The sequence below is a fragment of the Pinus tabuliformis genome, chromosome 4_2 (assembly GCF_031772625.1).
Source record: "Pinus tabuliformis cultivar Carrire ecotype Pingquan chromosome 4_2, CPIR1, whole genome shotgun sequence".
NCBI classification, from domain to species: Eukaryota; Viridiplantae; Streptophyta; class Pinopsida; order Pinales; family Pinaceae; genus Pinus; species Pinus tabuliformis.
This window is the reverse complement of record NC_142304.1, coordinates 902262863-902274872: the sequence shown is the minus strand read 5'-3', so window position 1 is coordinate 902274872 and position 12010 is coordinate 902262863.

Genomic DNA, 12010 nt, shown 5'->3' with positions numbered 1-12010 from the left:
CAAATTTTTTTAGTTGACCGTTCTTTGCTCTAGTCAGTTGGCCTTTTACATTCGCCAACACAACCTCACATCAGTTAAAGATGGTGCCTCGATAACAGTCTACTACTTTCCGCATTTGGGATCTAGTAGCTACATGCATTGTTGCACTCCCGCATAGTCTGATGACAGTAAATGCAATAACTTTAAGTTCAGGATGGGAGATAGTTTTAATATCTATCCATTTTTCCTCTGTTTGGTCATTACAAAACTCTAGTCAGAGACTAGCAACAGACTGGCCACCTGGCCTAGTCCCAAATAGAGATAATCATTCGCCTCGCTTGGGCAAATCAGTCAAGGAATGAATGCCCTCTAGCTCGATTTCGAGCCGATGGCCACCAATCATGAAACACTGGTCCTGTGTGCTCCACCTGTCTACCAGCCATTGCGGGAAGTCTACCTGAGCCCTCATGTCGGGTATGGCCCAAAATTTAAATAGTTTGCATGCTTTTAATGCCCGTATTATAGGTGGATGAATTAATTTGGCAAGATCCACGTCTTCATGCTCACGTTCTCACCAAATGAGCATTTTGTATATCCTACATTGCAAAAAAGGTAGTTTAGAACAATTTAGTTCAAAAATTTTGGGCGGAAATAGAAAAAAATGAAATTTTAAAACATATTTTGCGGGTCCGCACCTACTAGTTAGGGATAGTGCGTAGGTCCGCACTCATCCTTAAGAGTAGGTGCAGGACCCCAACTTTTTTCTTTGTACAAAAAAGTCGGGGTCCGCAGGGGCCACATGTTGCACCTGCGGACCCCCGCGAGTTGTTTTTTAAACAAAATTTTCCTTAAAAAATCAAATTTTAAAGCCCTAAAATGAAAATTAAATGGTTGAAATGCAAGATAGGGATGATGTGGATTACGTAGTGCTGACGGTTTTTTATTCAAATGATCAGATTTTCCGCAATCTTCACAGGAAATTTCTTACCCAAAAACTCTTATTTCTTATTCTGAAGTCAAACGGTAAAAATGAATTTACAAAAGCCCTTTTTATAAGCTTTTTTGAATAAATGAATTTTTAATTTGTATATTTTTCACTTTAAAAAGGTAACTTTTTGATGCGTTTTTATTTATTTTAACAGGTATGAGTAATGTTTTGAGTTTTTGTGTAGAATATTGGATTTTCAGGAAGAATTGATCATTTTCAACAAAGAGCATACTTTTTCATTTTTTCAAACTCTTCCAAAATTTACGAAAAAGAGAAACATTGGAGTCCTCTTTAAGCTCTTTTCTAACTCGTAAAATATGAAAAGATTGCCGAGTTTTTATTTTTAAACTTGTTAAAACAAAATTAAAAGGACGGTCCACTTATAGCTCTTTTCTAACCATTTAAACATGAAAAGATTGCTGGATTTTTGTCGTTTCAAGTTCAATATTGGTTATAAAACAACATGTTTTCGATCAACTTTTTACTTTTTCAGATCGGAGTCACTAAATATGAAAAGTGCTCCTTGATCGTAATGGTTAAGCTATTCTCTCAAGCATTATTTTATACATTTTTAGGCTTAGGGGACACAAATTTACGAAAAAGGACAATCACGGAGTTTTCTTAAGTTTTTCTTTTGACTCCCTAAAATTGAAAAACAATGAGTTTTTCCTATACTGGACTCGTTAAAATTCAACAATAAAGGACCTGTTCAATTTAAACAGGAATGGACCACTCCTTCTTAGGTTTTGAATTTTAAACTAAGTTGGACTCATCTGAAGGATGAGCTTATAATCAAGCAAATGTTATCCTCCTCAAGCTCGTCAAACGTAAAGAGGTACTTGCCAGAAATGGTGCGGTAAAAGAGAGAAAAATGAAGTTGTTTGTTATACTTTGTGTTCTAGAAAAGTAGTTAACCACTCTTGAACACGACACTTTTTGTTCACCTAGGTTGGGAAATACTTTGCCTAACAGTTAATCAAACCATATTGAAAGTCTTCAGCTAGTTTCTGGGTATTAGCTTTGGGTCAATTGTCACCAAACCATCTGCAGTGTCATTATGTGTTCAAGAGGTCAGTTCGAATAAACCATTCATTTTCAAAATATTTGTCATCCATTTTGACCATCCTTGAGTTAGTCCTTGCCAAATATATTTCTTCAAAACTTGATCTATGATTTCGTGTTGTGGGCTTGCGTACAATGGATCACTTTCTATCGACTCCAACTCATTATCTAGAAAGGTGATCTAGAAATCATCAGTACCTTGGAATCTGCATGCCCTAATGGCAGGTTTCTCGCCTTCGAACATAGGTTACATCATTGACCTTCGATCAAAGGATTCTTTGACGTGTTTGACATCAACTCATTTATTCACATTTCATGGATTGTACTTAGTACTTTGAGGGCCATTGACATTACTGATGGTTTCTCTCACACTTGTTAACAGTTCCCATCATTGACTAGTAATCAAGTGGTTTCCACCATGTTCGACTTCGACGCATTCATTCACATGGATAGAATCATACTAGTTCGGGAAATAGACATCAAGACCCTGGATCTAGTTTCCACCATCCAGGTTGTGAGGAATTTTGTTATTCATTATATAGTGGACTATTCATAAACAGATGGATGCGTCCATACTGTGTCTACATATGTCTATACTTGTGATGTACTATAAAATCATTCCTGTATCAGAGCAGTGTAGTTAGTTCTCTAGTTAATTTTGATCTCAGTATGGGAATGCCTACCTCAGCGATGATATGTTCACATATATATATTTGGTATTGGATGTTATTCCAGGTTCCGACCGGGGTGTCCATAGGATGATCCTTGAAATGATAAAGTACTTCACTCTTCTTAGATGATAAATACTATCCTCATCTATTACAGACTTCACACTTTAGGGGGCAATCTGTTGCACAAAAATTGTCACCTTGACATTCTGCTATTTGTGTGAGTCTATCACCACTCATACTTTCCTCCTTTGCAAGTCTTAAACCTTAGTTCTTCATATCGAGCCTTGAAACTAAGAGGAAGCCCTTAAAAATCTCTAAAACTCTAGTTCCGCACTTTCTCTTAGCATTACCTGCGATCCCGCACCTAATGGTCATGTCCCCTGTGCACGTGACTACTCTGTCTCTGTGTTATGGGTGCAGATCCCTGTAAAAGTCAAAAAGGCACAAGTACATTCTTAAAAACTCACTTTGAGTCATTTCTAGAAGCTTCTAGAAGGAAGCTTGTGGTGGCAAGTTCGCTCCTTTAAGGTTCATGCATCCCATACCTTAAGGAGCTAACCCCTTGATGTGAGGAGTTTATCCCTTTGAAGGAGGACTCTATCCCTTCATAGGTGGACCTGTACCTCCTTCTTTTGCACTATAAAATGAAGCATTGGGTTGGCTATTGAGGAGGTTGAAAGCTGAATATTTTTGAGGTGAAATGCTGTTGGAACATAGTCTTCCTAATTAAGCTTTTGAGAGGAGAGATTACATACCTTTTTTATCTCAATTGGAAGAGAGTGAGGCTTTTCAAAGTAGAGGAGATTCTTGTTTGGACCCTTAGAAGAGCTTGTACAACATCAAGGCACCAAAGGTTGTAAAGTTCTTCTATTTCAAAGTTAATACAATCAAGTTTATTTTTCTCAATAAGCTGTGTTTTATGGTTTATTTCATGGATTACTTGATCACCATGATGAACATGATTTATTATATAGCTATGAAAGTGTTATTTGATGTGTGCTTGTTTGTGATTGCAGGTTCTTAAAAGGCAACTCTTTCGGATGGTCGAAGCATGGCTACCACAAACTAGCATTGGACTTAAGGTAGTGTCTAAAACACCTCTTTAGTTTTTATTAATGAATCGCAATATGTTTAGAGAAAGGTAGATTTGCTTGTCCTGCTTGTTGCTAGATATCTATTGATACTAGGGAGATCGGCCTTGTCCACAAGATCAATTTATCTGGCCAACACCCCGGCCCAACCCTTTTCTATAAATAAAATTCAACCGTTCTTGTTAATATATCTATATATATATATATATATATATATATATATATATATATATATATATATATATATATATATATATATATATATATATATATATATATATTAATTTGATTAATTAAATAACTAATTTTTAACAATTAATTCTGATCCCTAATGCATCCTTGTTATTTATTCATTAGGATCTATGTATTTTTTCACCTTTGTCTTGAGGACGAACCACATTAGTTAGTTCGAAACATCGACCAAATAATACTGATGTGATTAATCCGAAAGACATGCTCACTACATTATGGATCACAAAAGCCTAAGATCTAACAAGAATAAAATTAATAAAAATGTTTTAATCAAAATGAATGATAGGGAAGAAATTAAATTTGCATAAAAATATCTAGAACTGTTTTGTTTTCATGTTTAAATTTACATCAATTCATATTTTCTCAAAAACAAATTACTTGTGAAATTAAAAATGTTTTTCTACAAGGACCCATTTTTTTCTAGTAAATTAAAAGATACATCTTTCTAGTCAAGTGGATCTTTCTATATTTGAATCTCTTGCCTTCCTATCTGCCAGATGTTATATATATATATATATATATATATATATATATATATATATATATATATATATATATATATATATATATATATATATATATAAGAGATAAACTAAAAATGTATATATGTACATTTTCCTGTAGATTCACAACTCGTGTAATTTCCTAAAACACAAGAAAATAATCTACTCTACTCTTTACAATGGAAGCCCATAAATATAAATGAAAACATGAATCGACAAAAGGAAGATAATCAATGGTACATAACACAATATGTATATGGGGAAAGCCATGAGTTAAAACCCCTACTATCTATATTTCATTAATTAGAAATCCAAGATGAGAATACAATGCTTGTTCTCATGGAAACATGCAAAAGGAGAGCTAATTTAGGGGGTTAGGGTTTGAGTCTGAACCACTACGAGCAGATTGGAATCGAAGACTAGGTGTAGGGGGGCCCAATCCTCTTACGCTTGATCAGGCCAGAGATTGTAGAGATAGGCGAAGGGTAGGAGGCAAAAAACAAAGGGATCTGACGGTAAAATGGTAGCTAAAGTGGGGAGGGGAGAGATCCCCTCCTACAAAAATATAACGATAGGGGAGTCAAGTAGAAATGGAGTGTAAAGTGGCTTCAGGAAAAACAATAGAGATCCCCCAGTAATGGGAGCCCGATGGCAAGTGGGATTAAGCGGAAAATGTCTCCCAAGGGCAATGAAAAATCCTAGGTTCGTAATCCTGAATAATAAACTCAAAGAATATAGAAGCTATATGAGATATCATGCTTTAATTTGTAAGTTCGTAGGGTTTTGGCCATCTGAAAAGGATTTCTCCAAATGGATACAGTAGAGGTGGAAACCTAAGGGGCATATAGATTTAAAATTGGGGGCAAAGGGTTTTTTCAAAGTGATATTCTTTAATTTGGAAGATAAGGAAAGGATTTTTGAGGGAGGAGCCTACTTCATGAACAATGCTGGTTTATTCATGCGGCACTGGGAGGACTGTTATAACCTAGATAAGGAAAAAATGTTAGCAGCACCTATTTGGATCAGACTGTTCAGACTACCATTGGAGTTTTGGGACCTGGAGATCCTGGAAGGAATAGGTAATACAATCAGGACATTTGTTAAAGTAGCAAAGACCACCAAAAGAGGGCGATACACATCCTATGCAAGTATATGTGTATACATGAATATAACGAAGCTGTTGTCAGAGTTTATCGAGTTAGAATACCATGACAAGGTTTGGCAGCAACTAGTGGATTACGAACACATCCCATTTCATTGTAGAAGATGCCATGAATATGGCCACCTCTTTAAACAATTCCCTTTAAATACTGTAGAGGAATCAACTAAAAATAAAGAAGAAGAGAAGAAGGCAATAGAGGCAACCGAAGGGATGGAAGAGGGTTTTAAAGAATTGCCCACAAGAAGAAAATCTATAAAAGGATTGTCCCTGCGGCAACCACCTATCAAAACAACGCCATTGGAAAATCAAAACAAGTTTAAGGCCCTTCAGTAAGAGGAAATGGGTGTGGAAAAGGAAGATAGTGATGATGAACCTAAGGAACTATCAAAAGAAACAAAAGAACAGGACACTATCCAGATAAACATGGAACCAGGAGGGGTAGAGGAGAACATGGACTTGCTAAACAACCAAACCCAAATGGAAGTGAAGAGGAATGAATAATGAGGACACTATTACAGGAATGGAGGTATCTAGATGAAAGATTTATACTATAAGAACAAAAGCAATTATATAAAGAGATGTTCCAAAAATACAAGGAAAAGGCAGGAGTACTTTCAACAAGTCAACCAGAACAACTAGGAGTGTAAGGGTCTGAGAGTATTGGATTAGGCAACACTGGCAAAGGAAGAAGGAAAAGATGTATGCGTCCAATGAGCGAGACCATCCAAGTGGTAGGGGAGATGCTGGTTAATTCAGGAAGAGTTATACCTCTCTCAGAGGTATTTCAACAACCGTCAAAAATATTAAAATGATAATCACAAGCTAGAATATCAGAGGTCTCAATAGTAGGGGAAAATAGAGATATCTGAGGGATAGGTTGAAAAAAGATAAACCCAGTATAATGATAATTCAAGAAACTAAGATTAGTACTCAGAAAATGGAAGAAATAATGAGAAGATTTAATACTCACTATGAGATAATGGGTCAGGATGTGGTAGGCACTGTAGGAGGGCTAGTAGTCCTGTGGAATCCTGAGGAAGTTCAATTCGAAAATTGGGTTAGCTTCCCTCGAATTCTTTCAGGAACCTTTAGAATGATAGGTTCGTCAGAATGGATAATCCTTACAGGGGTATATGGCCCACATTTATCAAGTGAGCGCAGAAGCTTTCTTCAAAATATGAAAACAATTCGAAGGTTGTTCCCGGATATGCCATGGATTGCAGGTGGGGACTTTAACATGATTACAACCACGGTGGAAAAATGAGGAGGATCAAGAAGAACAGACCAAGACATGGAAGCCTTTGGTGACATGATATCGGAGCAAAGATTGGTTGATATTCCTACAATAAACGGGATCCATACATGGAACAATAGAAGAGGGGGAAAAAATCAAATTGCATCGAGACTGGATAGATTTTTAATATCAGAGCAAATTATAAATAGAGATATATTCATAGAAACAATGATCCTTCCAGCAATGGGCTCAGATCACTGGCCTATCAGGCTAGAAATTGACATCAAATCGAGCCCAAAAAGACACCCTTTTAGGTTTGAAGCATTCTGGCTTAGGAATTAGCAGTTCATGTCAAAGGTGGAGGAGTGGTGGACCCAGGCCAGCAAAGAGAATGAAGCAAGATGCAGACTTTCCAACTAAAACTAAAAGAACTTAGAGAAAAAATAAGAAAATGGAACAAAGATGAATTTGGGAATATATTTATGGAGCAGCAGCATTTAGAGTAAAAAATGAGAGTGCTGCAACAAGAAATTATAACAGAAGGCCAAAGTGAGGAAAAAAGTAGAGAAGAGGGTATAGTGATAAGCCAAATTGAGGAACGGAAAAAATAGGAAGAGATATTATGGAAGCAAAAGTCTCGAATAAACTAGCTTCGTGAAGGAGAAAGGAATACGAAGTTCTTCCACCAAGCCATGATCCAGCACCAACAAAGGAATATAATATTTTCCATCAAAAACGAGGAAGGGCAACGTATAACACAGCATGAAGAAATGGAATAGGCTCTAGTCAGATACTTTAAAGACATCCTTACTGAACCTCAAGAGGATAGAGAAGAAGCTATAGGAAGGGTATGCAACGAAATCCCAAGAATGATCACTAGGGACTAGAACTTAGCTCTGATGAGGGCAGCAACCCTGGAGGAAGTGGAGGAAATTGTGAAAGGGATGAAAAGAAACAAAGCTCTAGGACCAGACGGATTTACAGTGGAATTTTACCAAGCAGGTTGGCACTTCCTAGGGCAAGACATCCTGGAGGTGGTAGAAGAATCAAACAAACACCAGAAGGTCTGGCCTGGCCTAAGCTCAACTCTTTTATCTCTTATTCCTAAATCTGCTCATTTGGAAACTGCTCAAGGTTTTCATCCTATTTCTCTTTGTAATGTAATATATAAGATTATTGCTACTCTAATGGCTAAGAGATTGAAACCAATTCTTTCTAGTATAATCTCCCTGGAACAAACTGGGTTTGTGGAAGGGAGACAAATTCTAGATGGCTTGGTGGTATCTCAGGAAGTGGTTCACTCTCTAAAAAAAAAAAGGGAAATGGGAATGATGATAAAATTGGATCTCTCAAAGGCATATGACCATCTAAATTGGAATTACCTTAAAACAATTTTAATGGCATTTGGCTTTTGCAATAGATGGGTAAACTGGATCTATGATATGATATCCACCCCCAATTTCTCCATTCTTTTAAATGGATCACCAACATCGACTTTCAATGCCACAAGAGGATTAGGGCAGGGGGGTCCTTTATCCCCATTCTTGTTCATCATAGCAGCGGAAGGACTGGGACGATACTTCAAAAAAGAGATGAGGGAGAGAAAAATCAAAGGATTGAGGCCATGGGGAAACAACTTACCAATTACTCATCAGCAGTTCGATGATGACATTATGCTTTTTTGTGCTGTCTCACTAAACAAAGTTAAGAGGGTAAAACGGATTTTGGACCTCTTCATGGAAGCATCAGGAACAAAAATTAACAAGGATAAATCATGCACATTCTTCTTCAATACACCAAAAGCGGTCAATGCCCACCTGACCAGAATTCTGGGTTTTTGTTCTGGAGAATTACCTACACAATAATTGGGAAATAAATTAGCATTAAATCCTATGAGGACAGAAAATGGGCAGCAAACCATTGAGAAACTTAAGAACAGACTGGCTAATTGGTCCTTCCGATCTCCGAACATAGTGGGAAGACTAGTGCTTCTTAAATTGATTCTTCAAGAAATTCCTATCTACCCTCTCTCGGCCATGGCGGCCCCCAAAGGAGTATGCATAAAAATGATGGAAATATTCAGAAAATTCATCTAGGGAGGTCCAAAGTAGCAAAAGAAATGGGATTTAATATCATGGAAGAGCCTAATAAAAAATAAAGAAGAAGGGGGACTAGGTCTCACGGACCCGTATACCTATAACCAAGTCCTAGGAGTGAAGTTGTGGTGGAGCTAGATGAGGGGTGGAGAAGATTATGGAAAATGATATGGACCCAAAAATACAATATGCCCACAACTATTAAAGGCATTCTTACACTGGAGGAAGTTCAAAGGGGATCCACAATATGCGACCTGGCTAGTCAGAACAGAGATATTATAGGCAAACATGCATTCTGGGAAATAAGGAATGGAAATGTAGCTAAATTTTTGGAGGAAGCTTGGCAGTAAAGAGAGAGAATGATAAAGATACAAGCTCAGCAAAATACATACTAGAAGGCTATAGCAGAGGGGTTAAATTATGTTACTGAATATTGGAAAGAATAAGGGCAACATGAGACCTGGCGAACGTGGAAGAATCCGGAAGAATGGGACATCAATATCAATCCTAAAAGGAAAGCGCTCCTCGTAAAGGAAATGGAATCAAGAAGAATTAAAATCAGAACAGGCCCGGATATACTTCGATGGGGTAGATCCACAAATAGAACTTTTACGGTAAGGGAAGCCTATTATCTAACCACCCAACAAGAACAAGATAAGGATACACTCATGTGGAAACAAATATGGCAGAACAACTAGTGGCCAAAGGTAACCTTGTTCACTTGGTTAGTAGGAAAAGGACGAATCTTGACATGGGATCAGATACAGAAGCGAGGATTCCATGTACCTCCTCGATGTAGCCTCTGCAAACAAAACAATGAAACACAGGAACATCTTTTGAACTCATGCCCTGTTGCCCAGCAGCAATGGGAAGAAATTAGGAACCTTTTTGGGAAGATGAATAGGGATCCCCATGACATTAAACAAACCATTTTCCAATGGGGGAGAGGTCAATTCTCAAGCCCTATGGTTAAGAGAGCTTGGAGTCTAGCAATGAGGTTTAATATATGGCTAATATGGAAAGAGAGAAACCAAAGAATATTTCAATACAAAGACAACCCTCCAGAGATGATTTGGAAGCGAACCCAAAAACTTATAAGAGAGACTATCCTAATGGAAGCCTAGGAGTAAGAAAACTAGAAACAACTCCAAAAGAAGGCCAAATCTTAACTAGTCTAAATCTGGAACACAGCATGGTTTATCATCAAAAGGAAAAAAATTAGAGTAGTCATAACCAGATCTCAACCAAGTTTAAATGTCCTCGTGAAGAATTCATCAAACTAAATTTTGATGGGGCATCTAAAGGAAACCCAGGGCCAGTAGTGTTCAGAGGCATTTTTAGAGATAATCAAGGACAAACTAGATGGGTTTATGCTTATCGGGGGGTATACTGAGCAATAACGAAGCTGAATTGATGGCAGTTTACCAAGGCATCCGAATAGCAATTAGAAATCAGTATACCAAGTTGGAAATTGAAGGAGACTCAAACCTCATAATAGAGATGCTCAGGAAATTGAATAATGGGAAGGATTGGGAATAGGTAGTGAAGAGTTGGAGGGCAGCCGGACTAATTCAAGACCTGGCATATATAATGAAATGCATTGATTACAAGATCATCAACCATGTTAGAAGGGACGGTAATAAAGCCGTGGACTTCCTAGCTAACTGGGTTTGCAATGAACAAGATGGAATGGTAGACAGTATATGGCCAACTCATCTAGACAAGCCATGATGGGAGACCCTCAAGTTAATAATTACTCAGGATAATAATGAGATCATAGCTTCAAGATAAAGGTCACATATGGCCCCCGATCGTGGTGGATGAGGTGGTGACGTGAGAAAATATAATGAAGGTAGGAAGGTGACAATGCAGGCCATCATGCAACATTATAATTAAACAGGACGTCTGGACGGCCTGCAGGCAAGGCAAAATCCCGAGGAGTGGAGGTGACAAAGAAGTGGAGGAAGAAGGAGGAAAGAACGATTATGAATGGACGATGGGACATCAGGTAGGTGGCAAACGATTAAGAAGGGTAGGAGAGGGTAGAACCAAAGGTAGCATGCTACAAAGGAAGGAGACAAAGGGAGTTCGAAGCTGGCCGACATTCTCTGCAACTCGTCATAGAAAGGGGTATGAATTCGTAAAACCATCCATTGCTTTCTCTGCAATCTCCAGCAATATTAAGGAAACGGGAAGAGGGTTAGCCACTGCAAAAGGCCAATGAAGGGAAAGAGACGTGGAAGTCATCCATATTACTACCAGTCAGAAGACAGCAGGAGGGAGAATGAGAAAGGTTGGGGCTGAATCTAGCAAGGTAGGGAGCCGAACAAGTCAAGACAAATGCATGCAGGGTTCTCGGTTAAATACTGATCAGGGGCAATGGGAGATGGAAAAACAGATGGTTTGGGAGGAAGAGAGGACCCACAAGCAGATTTACCAATTTCATTCCAGGAAAGGAGGGGCAGGGAAGGTCAAAATTCCTGAAAAAGAGTAGCAAGGGGAGGGAACAAATTTGGAAAAGAAAGCCAAGGTGCCTGGAGGCGAGGAATTCACAGGGAACGTATCCTTCGATGTTGGGCAGGCGAGTTAGGCAACTGCGAGGAACAAACTAGCTCGCCCAGGTCACGGAAGAGGGCATAGGGGCAGAGGAAGAAGTCGACAATCTGGCAGACAGGAATTAAGACCCCCATCCCTAATTTGTCAGAAACGAGGCCGGAAAACCATGACACACATGGTGTAAGAGGCAGAAAAAGCCTACAATGAAGGAACTGATGCCGATACCTGTAGGCTAATTCAAGAACTAGAAGCAAATGCAATGTAGGAAGACTCAGAACCAGAGATGGAAGATTGGGGTAACTTGATCCCTAACCCAGACAATACTAGGGGATGCATGTCCTTATATCAGCAGGCTTTACATGTATATTGGGTGTTGAAGCGATTACTAACAAAGGCAATGGAGGAGGTGGCAGTGG